This window comes from Centrocercus urophasianus, unplaced genomic scaffold (assembly GCF_019232065.1).
Source record: "Centrocercus urophasianus isolate 14NV4802_14NV808 unplaced genomic scaffold, USGS_Curo_1.0 seq_10, whole genome shotgun sequence".
NCBI lineage: Eukaryota > Metazoa > Chordata > Aves > Galliformes > Phasianidae > Centrocercus > Centrocercus urophasianus.
In genome coordinates, this window is record NW_024884142.1 from 71,936,986 (window position 1) to 71,952,949 (window position 15,964).

Sequence of the window (15,964 nt, forward strand, 5' to 3'; positions counted from 1 at the left end):
ACAGACACCTGGCTAGCATTTAATCAGCATTTCTGCTGATTTATGGATGTCTAGGGAAAGCATATGTGCCATTGTACATGTACACAGCAGCAAGGGAGACACAGGAGTAAGATACACGAACTAGAAAGAAGCAACATAAGAGGGGAACAAGAAGATATGCAAGGACGCAAGGGGTCAACAGCCTTAAGGACACAAACTTGCCCCAGAACAACTAGAAACTGCTAATGCTATAAAAGCCTTGACCGGACAGTGCAGATCTCATTCTTGCCATGCCTGAGGCTATAGTCCTTGTAGATAGATTCATGATTGCAGAGCAAAACATCTGGTTTTGCAGGTTATTTGAGGGGGGGAGGAAGAAGATGGATGCCTTTGCAGGCACCAACCTGTGCTCCAGGCCCCATAACAGGCACATTTGTCACTGGAGTAACTCAGGCTGTTAGGCTTCCAGCCCTCACACATCAGTACTCTGTAGCTGCACACAAGATACACACAAGCACCAGAAGACAGGAAAAAACACCCAGAACCAGTTCATGCTCAAGTACAGGTAAGGAAATATGCTTCAGGATTTCAAGTGTGCAAATCCACACACAAACTGTAAACAGTTGGCCTCCATCCTGCTTTCCAGTTTTGTTTTTCTTCCCCTTGTCTCTGGTTGCATGCTTGTCTGGAGGAGGTTGAACCCTGCTCCTCTGCTTGCTGAGCCCACATCACTGACCTCAGAGAGCCTCAAAGGGTGCAGAGGTTGAGAGCATCAGCAAGGGGAAACACGATCTGGGAGTACAGAAGGGGCATGATGGAGTCCTAGGCTCTGTTCCCTATGCATTTTTATGCCTTTTAGTCAGCAACAATGAAGAACAGTGTAGAGGCACACAGAAGACTAGAGTCAAATTATTTGCCTGCCAACCCTACTGCTTGCCAAACCTTGGATTTTCTTTTACGGTGGATGAATTTCGCCAGAGATGCAAGAGGGCTGTTGTCACGAACGATGCCCTGGTGATAAGGATGCTCTCAGTAAATTGCAGCTTTTAATGCTCTCAGTCTAAGATGGTCTTTGAAGGGAGGTCCCAAGTCCCTCACAGAAGCAAAGGCCTACCTGCTTCTGAGTTGTCTGTTTAGAAGTACTGTGTTTGTTTTGAATATAATAGGACAAGCATTTCATTTCCAAGAATGCTCTCAGCTTTTACTGGCTTGTTCCAGCAGGATCTGAGACATCTATTCACTCTCTCTCACTGCTAGGACGCAAGGAACCCAGCCAGCAAACCCTCCTAGCTATTCATCATCCATCTATCTCTGTACCCTCATTCCCATTGGCACTGCTGAAACACTCTGGCAAAAGGCGACATACCACAGCACAGCAAAAGTCATTCAGCAAAAACCTTGAAACACTTAAGCCACTCTTTAAATACTCTATATTCTCATTTTTGCCTAACATTTCTGACTAGATATCCATTAGTACACACGAGCAGGTAAATTAGTAAATACATTAATTGTGAAGCCATTACATATGTATCAAAATCTCATCAGCTCTTATTTCTTATTATCTATAGTATTCATAACATTCAGCATACCAGTATTACACCAACATCACTGTAGTTGTCAATACTTAACACGGGCACATTGGTCTTGCAGGTGGCTCCCTGTTACCAACACAACCATTTTACTTGGGCTACATAGTGCAAGCAGTTAAGCCAGGATTATTTCTGTTCAGTTTCCACACGTAATAATAGCTGCTCCTGGTTTGAGGAAAAAAAAAAACAAAAAAAAACAAAAACAAAGCTATCACTTGTTTATTTATGCCAAGAAAACCTTTAGGGCTCAAATTTTCCCTGCTGACATAGTTGCCAAGCTGAAAATCCCTCTGGGTGTCAGCACATTGAAGTACATAGCAACATTTCTTTACAGCATTGACATTTCTAATGGTAATATGAATAATATGAGTGTGCAGTTGGAGGGACAGCATACTGCAAGGCAGTCCCTGTTCTCAGTGATATTTATACCTTTTTATCTAATGACTCATGTAAAGTATTTCATGTAGCAGAGACTAGAAAACAGGATATCTACCTTCATCCCCATGAAGATAATGACTTTACTATGGCATGCTTACTAAGGATTGCACACTCTTGCAGGGTCTCTTTCCACCGCAATAAGCCCTTTGTTCTTTGCCTCGTACACTGACTAGACAAGGGGGATACAGACTGCGTCCACTGCACTATCCATAGGAGTAATAGATGAAGATGAGATCCTTTCCCAAGGTTAGGACTTGAAAAGATCTTGGTTCTTCTACCCTATGAATGCTTGCATTCCTGGGTAATAACGAAAAGGGTGTGTGATGTTACTGCACCTGTACTTCCAACTATCCAGAAAACTAAACACTATAAACTAGCTTAGCAGGTCAGGTTCTCTTGCAACACTGCGTCTGACCCTCTCTCTCCCTCTCAGATTGCCAAAAGCTTGGATTTTGGAGCTTGTCAGTACATCAACAAATGCAAAGGACTTCTGAAAATCCTTTGGGAGCTCTGAGGGCCAAAGCAAAGATGCCTGCAGGGTCAAATGGGCCCGTGTCTACTACATGGTCTGAAGTGCCCAATTTTCACATGATGTGAAGATCCTACAGTAGTCATTGCCCCGTTCTTTCATATATCAATGATCTACGCAATATGGGAAAGCTACAATCAGGGAAATAAAATGGCTCTAAGGATCTCATGGTTAACACGTATTCCTGCTTTCTTGGAGAAGGCAATTCAGGTGATTCCAGAGGAAGATGGAATCACGATCTCCAGAAGAGCAGAGCACAGATACTACTGGACACAGTTACACATTAATCCTGCCTGGATGCTTCTTGTAAAGCTTGACCAAGTAGGCACAGTCAAATATAACTCTCACAGTCTGAGTGTGGGTATTTAAATAGATTGCACTGACTGCAGTAGAGGACAGCAGCTTACCATCTGGCCTGTGCTTTTATCTACAGTTTTGACTATACAATATGTATTTAGTACATTTCTGAAACTTTGTTTTCTGGATTGGATTTTTTTCATGCGCAATCTGTCTATATAATAGCTTATCATAAGAGGGTGGCAAGAATACATTATGCTTGACACGCAGGAGAAGAACAAGAATAAATTCAAGATTCAGAGGATGCCTATATAGTACTACAATAAAAACACACCAGAAATTTACTAAATGGAAAGTAGTAAGAACAATAGTTATAAAAGAGTCACACTGGAATAATAAAAATTAAAAAAGAACCATCTACCAGCTGTCTATGCCAATAATCATCAACTTTAATGCTCAGTGAACGAGACATAAGCCCTCTGGGGACAACAAACACATAGCATTTAATTATGTAATAGGACATATCCTAGTAAAACAGAAGTGGAAGGACTCAGAGATGACTTCAATGGCCCCCTCCACCTTGCTGATATGACAGCCTCCAACAGCCTTTGACGCTGCTCCAGCCAGCCTGACCAATGCAAGGAGCTACTGCTCGAGCAAAGTTTGAGTGATCACAGAGGGTGCACGTGTGGCTAGAGGCACCTCTGCTGGATCCAGAGTAAGGTCAGAGCAAGCTGCTTAAGCCATAGGTGCCTGTGTACCACAGTACTTGTGAACTGAAGCATTAAATCAAGAATAACATTTGGTAATACAAATGAGAGCACAAGTAAATCTTGGTAATGTGTCTCGGCAAATCCTTGCCACCCACCAGAGATAAATTTCAAAGGGATTTGTATCTGTAACATTATAGTGTTATGAAAAGCACAGCAGTAATAGCAGGGTGGCAAAATCTTTGGCTGCAGTAACTGAGGGCAAGCCCAAGTGCAGCACTCATAGAAGCAGAAACAAAGGAAGATTATTTGCTTACCTCCAGAAGACCTCAGGTACTCAAGGATCTCCAGCAGGATACCCCTGCCTCCATAGACAACCCTTAAATGAGGTCTGGGTAGAGGTGGAGCCAGGATCCACCCCTTCCAGTCGCTCAGCTGCATTGCTTGCACCTGAGCTCATCTGGGTTGGCCCTGCCTTCCCACCAGCTGCTCAATCACTGGTTTGAGCCCTGAGTTAGCATTTCCACTACAGTATCATCCTATATTCACATGGGAAAGCAAGATAAATTTAGTGGATTTGCATCATGCTTTACGCTGTGAGGAACTTGCTGCATGAAATGAGCAAAGCTAACTTACTCAAGAGCAAGCTAAACAATTCCTGAGGCAGCATGCGGCGTATGTGTGGATTTAAAGGGAGTGGAAAATGGATTTTTGCTAGCACTGGATTTCATCATGTTACATGACAATCCAGTGCAATCAACTTTGCTTGCTGAAAGGCACTCACATACAGAAACAACCCCAAATGTTATTTCAGACAAAATTATTCCAGATTAATGAGCAGCTCAGTGATTTTAAAGTTTACGTTTCAGATCCAGAGATGAGATCTGTATCATCCTACAACTTGAGGGAGCTACTGCCAGACCACCAGTAAAAAAAAGCATTTATTTCTGTGGTCAATCAGACCTAGGATCCCAAAGGTTTTTAAATGAAGATGATATGCCTCAGTCACCTCTAAGAATCTGATCACTTATTGAAAAAAGAGCTTGGAAGAATCGACCCACAGTAATGACAAGTAAACAATGGGCCTCTGGTGGTCATTCTGCATCACCTGGATAAAGCCTGCAAGGATAAGGCCTCTTGACAAAGTCAAGAGGAAAAACAGCCTGGTCCATGCCCAGCCTCCTGCTGCAGCAGGGCTTCCACTTGGCCACAGCTATATGAGGCACTGAATGCAGGTCAGAAGCTGACTGGATTTGCTTAGCAACAAGATCAGAAAACAAATAACGCAGTTAATGAAAGGAATTATAAAAGTGCTCGGGAAAAGCTTGGGAAAGCCAAGAGGAGCAAGTTGGCATGTCTCTTGTGTGATGATTTAGTGGAGGGTTGTTAGTTAGGGTAGTACGGTTAGGTCATGGTTGGACTCAATGATTTTTAAGGCCTTTTCCAACCTGAGTTATTCTATGGTTCTACAATTACGTCTCACTCGGACAACAGCACATAGACATTCCCTATGAGCACAGCAGGGACTGCAGCATGGCCATTCTTCAAGCCCTGCAGTCCTCTGCACTGTGACATTTCACTGAGTCCCAGTGAAAGGGGAAACAAGGCCCCGTGAACCATGTTGGCATTTAGGCTTGCGATTAAAGAAACTCCAGAGAAATGCTAACATTTGCAACTACTGCCCACTTTTGATACTACAATGAAGGCTCTGCAAATGCTTATATAACCCTTCTATATAGCCCATCAACCAGTCTTCATTAGGCAGCAACAAAGAAATGTCAGAAGTGATTGAAGAGTATATCTTTAGTTCAGTGTTTGTGCTTAGGCTGAGGGGGGTGGGAAGGGGAAGACTGAGGAGTGTTTGCAATTATTCATGTTGCAGCAGTGCACTATCTGTGTAGGTCTATTCATCTGAAATGTTGTAGTCAGTAATGGCATTCAGCTCAAGAAATCCCTAAATGTCATAGGGAGAGAGAGAGAGTTAATTCCTCTGCCCCCGTGCAGTGATGAAAATTCAGGGCTTCAGCCCACATTCTTTACACCAATACCATAGCACTGACTTACACTGTGTAAAACCTTGTGATTAAGCCATGTGACTGTAGCAAACCCCACTACCCATGCTTTCATTCAGAGTCATCACAAAACATTATCCTTTGCAAATCCAGGGGCAAATCCCCCTATCCCTGCATAATAGCACTGCTGCAATGTTCACAGTCGTGGCAGCTTTAAAACACAACCAGGTTCAACAAGACAAAGTGCTGTATCCTACTCTTTAGTCACAACAACAGGCTTGGGGATTGTTTAGTCTGGAGAAGAGGAGGTTCACAGGAGGCCTTAACACTACTTACAGCTGACTGAAAAGAAGCTGCAGTAAGATGAGAATCAGTCTTTTCTCCCTGGTAACAGCTATAGGATGGGAGGTAATGGCCTCAGATTGCACCAGGGGATGTTCAGGTTGGATATTCGGATGAATTTCTTCTCCAAAGGCATTGGAACAGGCTGCCCACAGAGGTGGTAGAGTCACCAACCCTGTAGCTGTTCAGGAAATGTGTAGCTGTGGCACTGAGGGACATGGTTACTGGGAATGGTAAGTATGGATTGGTGGTTGGATTAGATGATCTTAGTGGTCTTTTTCAACCTTAGTGATTCTATTATACATTCCAACAGCGTGGCACAGAAGCTCATGAAACACAAACACATCATGTCTGCCAACTCACTGATGTGTTCTCACAAAGCCCTATTGATAAAACCTGTTTATTTCCACTCTATATGTCAGTCGCTGATAGAATGATAGAGATGATGATGCTGAAATCGCATCTCTGTTTGATGCAAAGCATGCTCTGGCAAAATAACCAGAAAGAGATCTGATGCCAGAGCTCTACCAGTGGGGCCAGGAACTCTCTATTAAGTTTCCTGAACTTTACAGAAGACTGGGTTTTATATTTTACCTGAGTCTAGACTGGGTTTTGAAGCGTGAGTTTTATGAAGGCCAAGGATATTCACTTTGGAGCAGCAGAAACTTTAAGATCTAATAGTCACCTCCTAAAATCAATGACAGCTTAAATGGCCAAAAATGGCTGGATGGAAATTGTCAGCACTCACAGATTTCTTTACAGACTTTCCCATACAGTGGCACAAAGGAAACAGAGGTTTCAGCATCCGAATTCCTGTAAGCATCAGTGCAAAGTAAAAACACAGGTTATTCCAATCCACAGCAAAGATGGCTCAATGGCATAAAGTCCGACATATAGAGGAGGCATTGAAAGGGGCATTCAGCAAACACAGCTGGGGCTGAATACAGACCCATTGCACGATGCATCAGTGGCCTCAACAGTGAATATTTACAACTCATTTGGGCTGTTAGCACACCATCAGCAGCAGCTCTATCCACCCCACTGAACCAAAGCAAACAGCCAAAGCGCTCAGTGAGCTGTAACATAGGATAGCGCATAATATTTAACATCACAGCTGACACAGCTTGGTTTTGTCCTTTATTAGCTCACTGAGGAGAGGAACATAGCATTGTACAGAGCTCCACAGGCCACATGCCTCCTTCTCTTACGCTGTCCCAAATCAGGATCGACTCTCGCATTACCACCATAACTACATTAGACAAGCACAACACGCAATCCGCATTTCTCAGTGATCATAACTACCTTTTCACTTGATGGGAAGGGACTCACAGAAACCATTACCAGAACATATCAGCCTACAGTAAGTTCACAATGGAGATTTTAAACCAGCTTTGTACTGCTCTGCTTCTGTGAGGAAGCGCAGCAGCTGAACTGGGATCTGGACACACTCAGCAAAACAAACGGAGCAGATGCCTTATCCACCCTACCTCCCTCTGACCCTCTCTGGCCCTCCCAGCCACCTACCAGGATGCAGCAGAAACCACCAGCACTTTGCAAGCTGCACTCCAAGCACAGATCTAAGCACACAGCACAGTATCAGAGAACTGTAGGCGCAACAACATGAATCATTCACCTTTTGCTGAGTCCTGAGCACCTTCCTTCCCCTCACGCTTGCCTTTGCAGCACCTATTTGCAATGCCCCAATTCCCTCAGGAAGACATGAAAATCACATGCACCTCTCATGAGGCTGTAAAACCCCATTAATCCATCTGTGATTCTTTTCCATTTATAGATTTAAAATAATAATACACTTCCACACAAATTCCTACCTTTTCAGACACAAGTCATCATGTTTCAACATCACCTTCTGAGTCATCTGCAGGTGGAAGAACCCTCATCAATAAAAAGAAACCAAGACCCTGTTCCACAAGCTCCATCTGGGGCTAGCCCTATATGGTATGGCTGGATCAGGCCAGCTAGGGCTGGCAGCAAACAACTGTGGGCAGTAACCTCTTACGTGCCTTGGGTGGAAAAAGCTGTGAGAGACAGGTTCTAGGGTTTTCTGTAGGTAGCTGTTCTCATCTGCATCTTCCATAATTCAAACACCATTCCCAGCTCTGTTCTGTGAGCACTGTGCTTTTTGGATTTCTCTCTGTAGAAACTGCTTGCCTTTCTTTTCTTCTGGTATTTTCTAAGAACATGAGTGTAATTTAATTTTCTCTCTCCCAGAGGCATTTTTCACATTCTTTCATTGTTTGCCTTTCTTTGCAAAGGACCTTGAGAACCTAAGGTGGGAAATGTCAGTTATTGAAGCTTGAAAGAGCCGACAGTATTTTTCATAATATAAAAACACCAAAAAATGAGAAAGCTCAAAAATCTGAAGGTTTTCCTCTTGCGGTTCTCATGGAGATTTGAGGCTGGCAATTATAAGAATACATATAGTATTGCCAGCTTAACTGTGCTTGTGACAAAGCAATTTATGAGAAATAATTTACTTAACTTGAGGATTGAAACACAGAGCTTACCCTATAATATACAGTTGTGGTAATGGAAGCAGAGAACAGAGGACAGAGCTTATTCAGAGATTTCTTTTTCTAATAAGATTTTGAAGTTGACTTTTTTCTTTTAAATACAACAAGACAGCATCCTTTCTTCTCAAGGCCTGATTTCAAAGAAGGATTTAAAATTGCATCGAATACTTCTGCACTTTAAGGCATCATCAAAAGAAGAGACATGACTCTTCCTTGCCATTCTATTTCTACATCACTGAGTTTATAATTAACTGAATTGCTACAGCATGGAGTGATATTTATGTATACTGTCTGTTTTCTGCTTTTTTAACTTGAAAAGAATCACAAGAAATTATGGACTTATAGAAAGCACAGATGCAGGCTGACATTGTGGAAATCTGTGTTTATATCTTTTGTCCCTTGCAGCACACTCCGTTGCTCTTTAGGGCTGGAAATGCCCCAAGCAACTTGGTGCTTAGAGAAATGGTAGAAAAGGGGAGGTTGTTCATGAACGCTGTGCTAATGTACTAAGCAGCTGACTGAGACCACGTGTTGAAGACCAGCAGTTGGGAGATGAACAGTGCTCACTTCACTTTCATGGTGGGTAGCAAATATTTCTATCACCATCCCATGATCTTGGTCTTCAGGAAGCAAGGAATAAGGAATTGTGTCTGTGCAGGCAGAAAAATATCAATGGCGTGCAAAAGGGCAGCAAAAAGGGTCACAGAGGTTCTTCATGTTGAGCCTGCACTCCCCAGACCCAACCTTTTTGCACGTGTTGGAATAAACACTTAGTAACAAAGAGCCAGAGCACAGGAAAGGAGTCCGATTTTCTTGCCTTCAGCCCCACCGTGGGTGGACAACAAACAGCATTTCCAGTGCCAGGCTGGTGCAAACACACATAAAAAAATTTTGAATGTGTTTTAGTGACCAACAGTAGTTTAGATCTTCAATACTTACTGAGGCAATGAGAAACTTAGCAGAAGCACCAGAATACCATCTCTCCCACCCCACTTCAGCTGAGAGCGGTGAGTCAGGGAGGAGAAGGGAAGGTAAATGCAAGTGTTTCTGACAGTCCATAGTCTGCATCTGAGGGCAGCTCTTTCATCCCTCCAAACCCTCCTTGTATCCATGTCACACGGATCGCTTGGGGCTCTAATCCCCCAGAATCCTCCCCCTGCTCTGTTCCCCTCTCATTTCCCTGCTGCCTTTGCCCTCTCCCCCAACCCCCGGGACCCTATAAACTGTCTCCTTCCCAACTGAGTTCCACCTTGCTGAAACACAGGAAAGTCTGTCTCCATAATGCATACCATTCCTCAAGGAAGGTGTTGCCAGCACCTGGATCCACACAGTAAGAGGTTTATATGGACACAGAGCCACACAAAAGGTGAGAGGATTATCCAGGCTGATATCTCTCCACCTTTCCACTCAGGAAGATGGGTTCACCAACAATTGCTCCCATCCACCAGCTGAGTCCATTCTGGAAATTCCACCATCTTGAAGGCAAATGAACCTCTACAAGTTCAGCAGTCTTCAGAGGCAGGGAGACCCTGGAGGGAACTGAACTGCCACAAGACTGGTAACAGTGATTTCTGCTCTTACATGCTGAGCCTTTGCACAGGAGCTGCATGCAGAGGGGCTTTTCATGAACTCTGGCAAATACCCATTTTGAAAGATGCATACAAGCAAAGCAAATACATTAATCTACCCATTAAACACACTGGCAGTTCTGGCCCTGCTGCATGTTTGAACACTTCTGTGTGCCAGAGCAGCAGTATGATTTCTGCATGCTGCCTCCAGAAAAAACCTGCATTTTGAATAGTCTTCAGTGCCGAGAGCCAAAGCTGGAGAAGACAAGGATAAGGGCACCACAGAGGGGATGCATTCAGGTTCTGGGAGGCAGCCACGAGCTCTCTACTGTGAAGTGGCTTTTACTGGCATCACCTACTTGCTCTGACACCTGATGCCCTACAGAGCGTAAACAGAAAACACATCAGGAAAACAGTCAGGAAGAACAGATAGAAGACTGTTACAGGGTTTACATTTTTCAGGCCCGATTTGCGGTGAATGGTTGAGCTTTACTGCCAAGGTAAGGGGCACCAGGATCCAGAGTGAGACCTGGTATTCTTGGCAAACTGAATTAACAGTGGCAATGATAGCACGTGGCTCACACTGAAAGCAGTTAGGGAAAGCACGCTGAAAAAGCCATTTGTATTTAAAGAGTTGTCATCCTCACCTGCAGGTTCCATCGCTGAATTCAGCAGAGCTGAAAACTCTCATCAACAAAGAGCACGCTCCTAAACAGATGACTTTACTCTTCATACAAGGATCTTTATGCCACTGAATCACCTTTTATATGAGGTTGTACCACTATAGAATACATCCCACTTACTCTGGGAAGACTCAATCCCCACCTACGTTGGATTTGAGATGAACAAAATCATATGCTTGGCTTCCTACTGACCTGGTTGTGTTCAGTTACTATGAATTTTTGTATAACTGGAAGGGCTGCCAAAAAACCTGATCCTTTAAGTGGGATTCCATTGTAGTGACTGTTTGCTTTCTGATAGCAGACTGGTGAGACGCAAACATTACAGTAACCCTCCATACTGTAACAACTTTTAAAGTTGGCTGCAACCCTTCAAGCTATCAGTGCAAACTCCTCTTGTACAACAGCCCAGGGAATTTGCTGACCCCAGATGTGTTGGGTGCTGTTCCAGCCCTGGCACCCACTGCTCACTTTAGCTAAGTTTTAATACAGCATTTGTGGCAGCCTCTAGTATAAATCTGGCAACCTGGAGGATAGAAGGTAGGGGTAGGGACAGATTCAGCAGCATGGTGAAATAATGAAGATTCCTTGATGCCCTGATAACTCTCTATTGCACCTCAATTACAAGTGGATCTTCTGGCTGTTTTCCTTTTTTTCCTACAGAAAAAATCTTAAGATAATTCAAGAAAAACAATTTTTTTTTTTTTTTTTAATGCTACAGCCCAAGATCTACAAGAAAACCCAGCTGACATCTTGGTCCCATTATTGTCTGCTTGCCAATAGTTAATGCACTACATATTAGATCTCTCACAAAGTATACAAACTCTCTTTAAAGATAAGACTAATTTCTGAGTTTGCTCAAACATCTCATCATATTTTCTGTCTAGGCCTGAGTTTACTTTTTGTTATGTCTTTTGATTACTGTAGAGGCAGAGGAGATAAAAAATTTCCAAAAATGGTCAACAGTCCTAGAATCACAGAATGATTTGGATTGGAAGAGATTTTAAAGACCGTATGGATCCAGCTCTCTGCCATAGACAGAAACACCCTGCACTATTCCAGGTTGTCCAAAGCTGCATCCAACTTGGCCTTGAACACCTCCACAGATGTGAAGTTCACATTTCCTCTGGGCAAACTGTGCCTGTGCCCACCACTCAAGAGATGCTCAAGTTGTTCAGGTATCAATATCATATTAGAGTCTGTTTTGCATTTACTGCTGTGAATCTCAATTTCTGAGCTTGTCCCATCAGGAAAGTAGGCTCCCAGGCAGGTCCCATTTCCACACTGCATGCTGCAGGGGATCCAGAGTGGTGGACTTGACAGCTCTCATAATATTGAGTTGTCACACCTGAAAAGGCTAATTTAGGCATCCCTCGTCTCCAACTTCTTTGTGGAGTGTGCAAATGAACTCGGAGCCTGGGGCTTACTGATGGAGCCCAATTTCTTTTTGTAGTCTCAGGAAAGATGACCATCACTGAGAAACACCCACTGAGACAAATTTACACAGTGTGAGTTTGGTACCCATCCATTTAAACCAGTCAAGCCAACATCATGCATTCATTTGGCCCATGATATCTTTCCATTCATAAAAAGAAAAAACAGATGCTTGGCTACCCTGTTGCTCTAATTATTTAAAGTTTCTGATGCTGGCAACAGCTCCAGTATACATAATTCAGCCTTCGTACCTTTCTCAAGCACAAGACAAACACATCAGTGTATTTTATATAAGCCTTCCAGGACACTGGTTATTTTATTTACCTGAGGCCAATTTAGATGTAAGTGCTTCAAGCAGCTAAAACCAAACAATGTTAACCCACTAGTTGCCCTGCTACCCCAATTATACTTTTAACTTTCTACTACATACTTGTGTCTTATTTTCTTAGTGTAGGAATGGTCTTTAAGCACGTCTACCTTAAATGCAGGAGTGCAGAAGTTAATATTTTATTTCATAGTGTATCAGGAACACAGCAATGCTACAGAAGTTGAATCTCTTGTTGTTTCTTGGGAACTCAGCTCTGCCATGTGCTGCCATGCCAGCAGTGCTGCCAGGCTATGCAGGACACCTAGTAGGGTTGTAACATGGAGAACAGTCTGTTCTGTGGCTCCTGCAGTAGTATTTGATGGAAAAGACTTGTGGGAGATTGAGAGCAGAATACTTGCTCCTTACTGCTTAAATACCTGGATAGGATTAGATGTGACATAGCTACATGTGATCTTGTAGAAATCATTTTGTTTACCTATGTTTTCTGTCCTTTCATGCAGAGTCAGGACCTTGACAGTGCTTCCTTAGCTTGCATCAGTCACTGAGAAGGTTCCTACCATGGTTTCTGCACAATGATCACAGTCCAGTGAGTGCAGCCATGAACACTGTGACTCCTTATGCATCTCCTACCCACAGCCTCATGAGTAAATGACTCCGTGGTTTTAGAAGGTGGCCACAGCCCCACAGCAGAAGAGCCGCATGTGCTCTGAGCCTGCAAGTAAGGTAGAGGCTGGAGGACTTCTGGCCTTCCCCTTAAAAATTACGCGTCTGAGTTTAGGTATGCACAGGGCTGTAGAGTGACCTTTTAAAAGGTTTTCTATGGCAAACCATCCATGCTGAGCCAACAACCTTGCAGTATGAGGGGAGATGGAAATGAGGAAATCTTTTCTGGGGAGATGTCCCCAGGCAGGCTCAGATCCAAGCCAGCACAGTGCTTGCTGGACAGAGAGAAAAGCCCATACAATGCAATAGAGAGGAAAAAACAGGGTGTGTGATGTATGGAGCATCACCACCTGCCTCGACCCACGGACATATTGCTTGCTGAGCATCAGATTTGGGACAGGTGAATTTGTTTACCACTTCCAAATAGGTGAGGTTTTCCTCTTTCATTTACCAGTACATCTCAGAAGAGAGAGGAAGAAATGAGGGACCTTACATTTCTGTGTCGACTGAAATATATAAATCCTCAAACTGTATTATAAACAAAAGCTTCAGGAAAAAACGTTGAAGTTGGTTAGACTTCTAGTGAGGCTTAGATTGGGTGAAGTGAGCTTCCCTTCTGGTAAGTTAGATTTTCAGTTATTCCAGCAGTGGTTTTTAAACAAAAATTGTATGCTTGAAAACTTCCACATGACCGATGACCTCAAAATGAAGACTTATTTAAAGGTCTGTGACAGAGCGTCACTGGGTCTGGTCTTTCAGCTCTTCTGGAACATACCTCCCTCCAGGGCCTCGGCCGAATTGTCTTCTTCCACACCAACACTGCCTGCATATATCATAACATCTCTATCAGTCTTCTCTTCCAATGTGTCAGTAATCTCTGAGTAGATCATAATTCAGCATGGTCACTAAATTTTCTTCAAAAATGAAGACTCTTTTTGAAACTGATGTATTTAGTCTGGCTGCTTCACTAAGGCTTTGAGAGGATGGGTCAGAGATCTGACATCCTTTGCTTTCAGGCTTCTTATTACAGTGGAATCAAAGCCACTCTATGTATCAGTGCTGCCTGCTTGGAAAGGAATAAAGCAGTGATTTTATTTTACTGAAGTGAGTAGCTGAGCTGCTGCTGTGAGAAGAGAAGCTGTGATATGTCTCAACCTTACTTACTAGGCATATTTGCATGTATACATGTATGTATGTATCTCTGTATATGTCGTGCAGTAGAAAGATTACACCACCTGAAATCCTTAATTGAACAAACAAACAAAAACCCACAATACAGCGAAACTTTATAGCTACCATCACAAACAGTACTACCAGTTAACAGAAAACTCAAATGAAGTCCTCTGAATAGAACTGATGGTGGGAGGCACAAATACACAGACACCAAGCATTTTTCCAACCCCTAGATAATTGTGTCCAACAGCTATTGTCTTCAAACTAGTGGCTTTCTGACTGCACACTCACCTCTTTAATGAGCAGATCCTTTCCTGTGCAAATCCATGCACCAAAGTGGGACCACACAGCAGGGTTCACCTCTTGCTCCCGCACTTTGTGTTGCCAGCTCTTGGGTGGCTGGGAGTTACTTTGGTCAGGAAAGAGCACAGCTGGCAGTGCTGGGAAATGTTGTGATAAAGAGAGACAGCCAGCGGCCTCCGCAACATTTTGTTTTGATACCCTTCAGCTCTCCATTACACATGACAGTGAGAGGGTGAATAGTAACAAACTCAGGGAGTTTTTACTTTTTCTGCCCACTCAGTCTTTCTGCTCCACAGTTCCCAAAATGCTCATTTCCAGGATGCACAGTTAGCTCTTACAGCAACACAAAAATGTGCCAGCCCAACACCAGCATTGTAGACCCCAAGCCTTGAGCATAGCTCAGGTGGGTACAGCACAGATGGATTTCACCAGTGCTGGCTTTCTGGAAGCAACAGAACTATATTCACACAACAGTGTATTTGAGCTACATCCTGCCAGGTTCAATCCAGCATTTTGCACTGGGTACCATTTATCCATAAATTAGGTAATCCAACCATGGAAAATAAAAAATGGATCAGCTATTTCCCTTGTAAAACTACAACCCCCAGTAGCAGCAGAGATGGAACATGACCTACCGCGTAGACTCAGTAACTGTTGCTTTAACACCTTATCAATCACGTTCAGTTTGCCTATGTCCACAGCCCTGAACAAGCTAATATGAGTTCCAGAAAAAGAATCTCAGGAGAGCTTTTTGCATGTACATCCCACTCATCCATTTCTTTTCATCCACAGTACAGCACCAGTTTGACTATTTCTGTGCGCTGCCAGCACAACCTGAGCCTTTTTCTGCCTAAGTCTTGGTTTGTCAGGGCCTTGCTCATCAGCATTCTCATCATCATATTTCTTTGGTTCTCATTCCTTGATGTACGGGTCTGTTTCAAAGTCAATTTAGAATGTAATTGATTTGACTTCAAGAAACTTCTTAGATAACTACTGATCTACTACTATGGAGCTATATAGGGTATCCATGCTTGTGGATTTCTGAAAATAGTCTTCTTAAGTGGAAAATAAGTGGCTAAATACCAGTGAAGGTATGTGTACAAACACTTGAGAGTATTTCTAGCAACATCTGCAGGTAAGAGATTATCACTTCATCCAGAAGTGCTGGAAAATAGCACAGCCACTTAGCTGTAAAACTCCAGTATTTGGATACCTGGCCTTCAGGACCTCTAAAATTCCTGAGGTCTCAATCGTGTTGCCTAGTATTATTTGAATAAATGAATTTCACAACACAGTATGAAAAAGCTGATGATTATATTCTGACAGTCCTAACTTGAATTAGCAAGACTTTGAGTGTTGTTTTTTTGTTTTAGTCGATTTGCTATCAG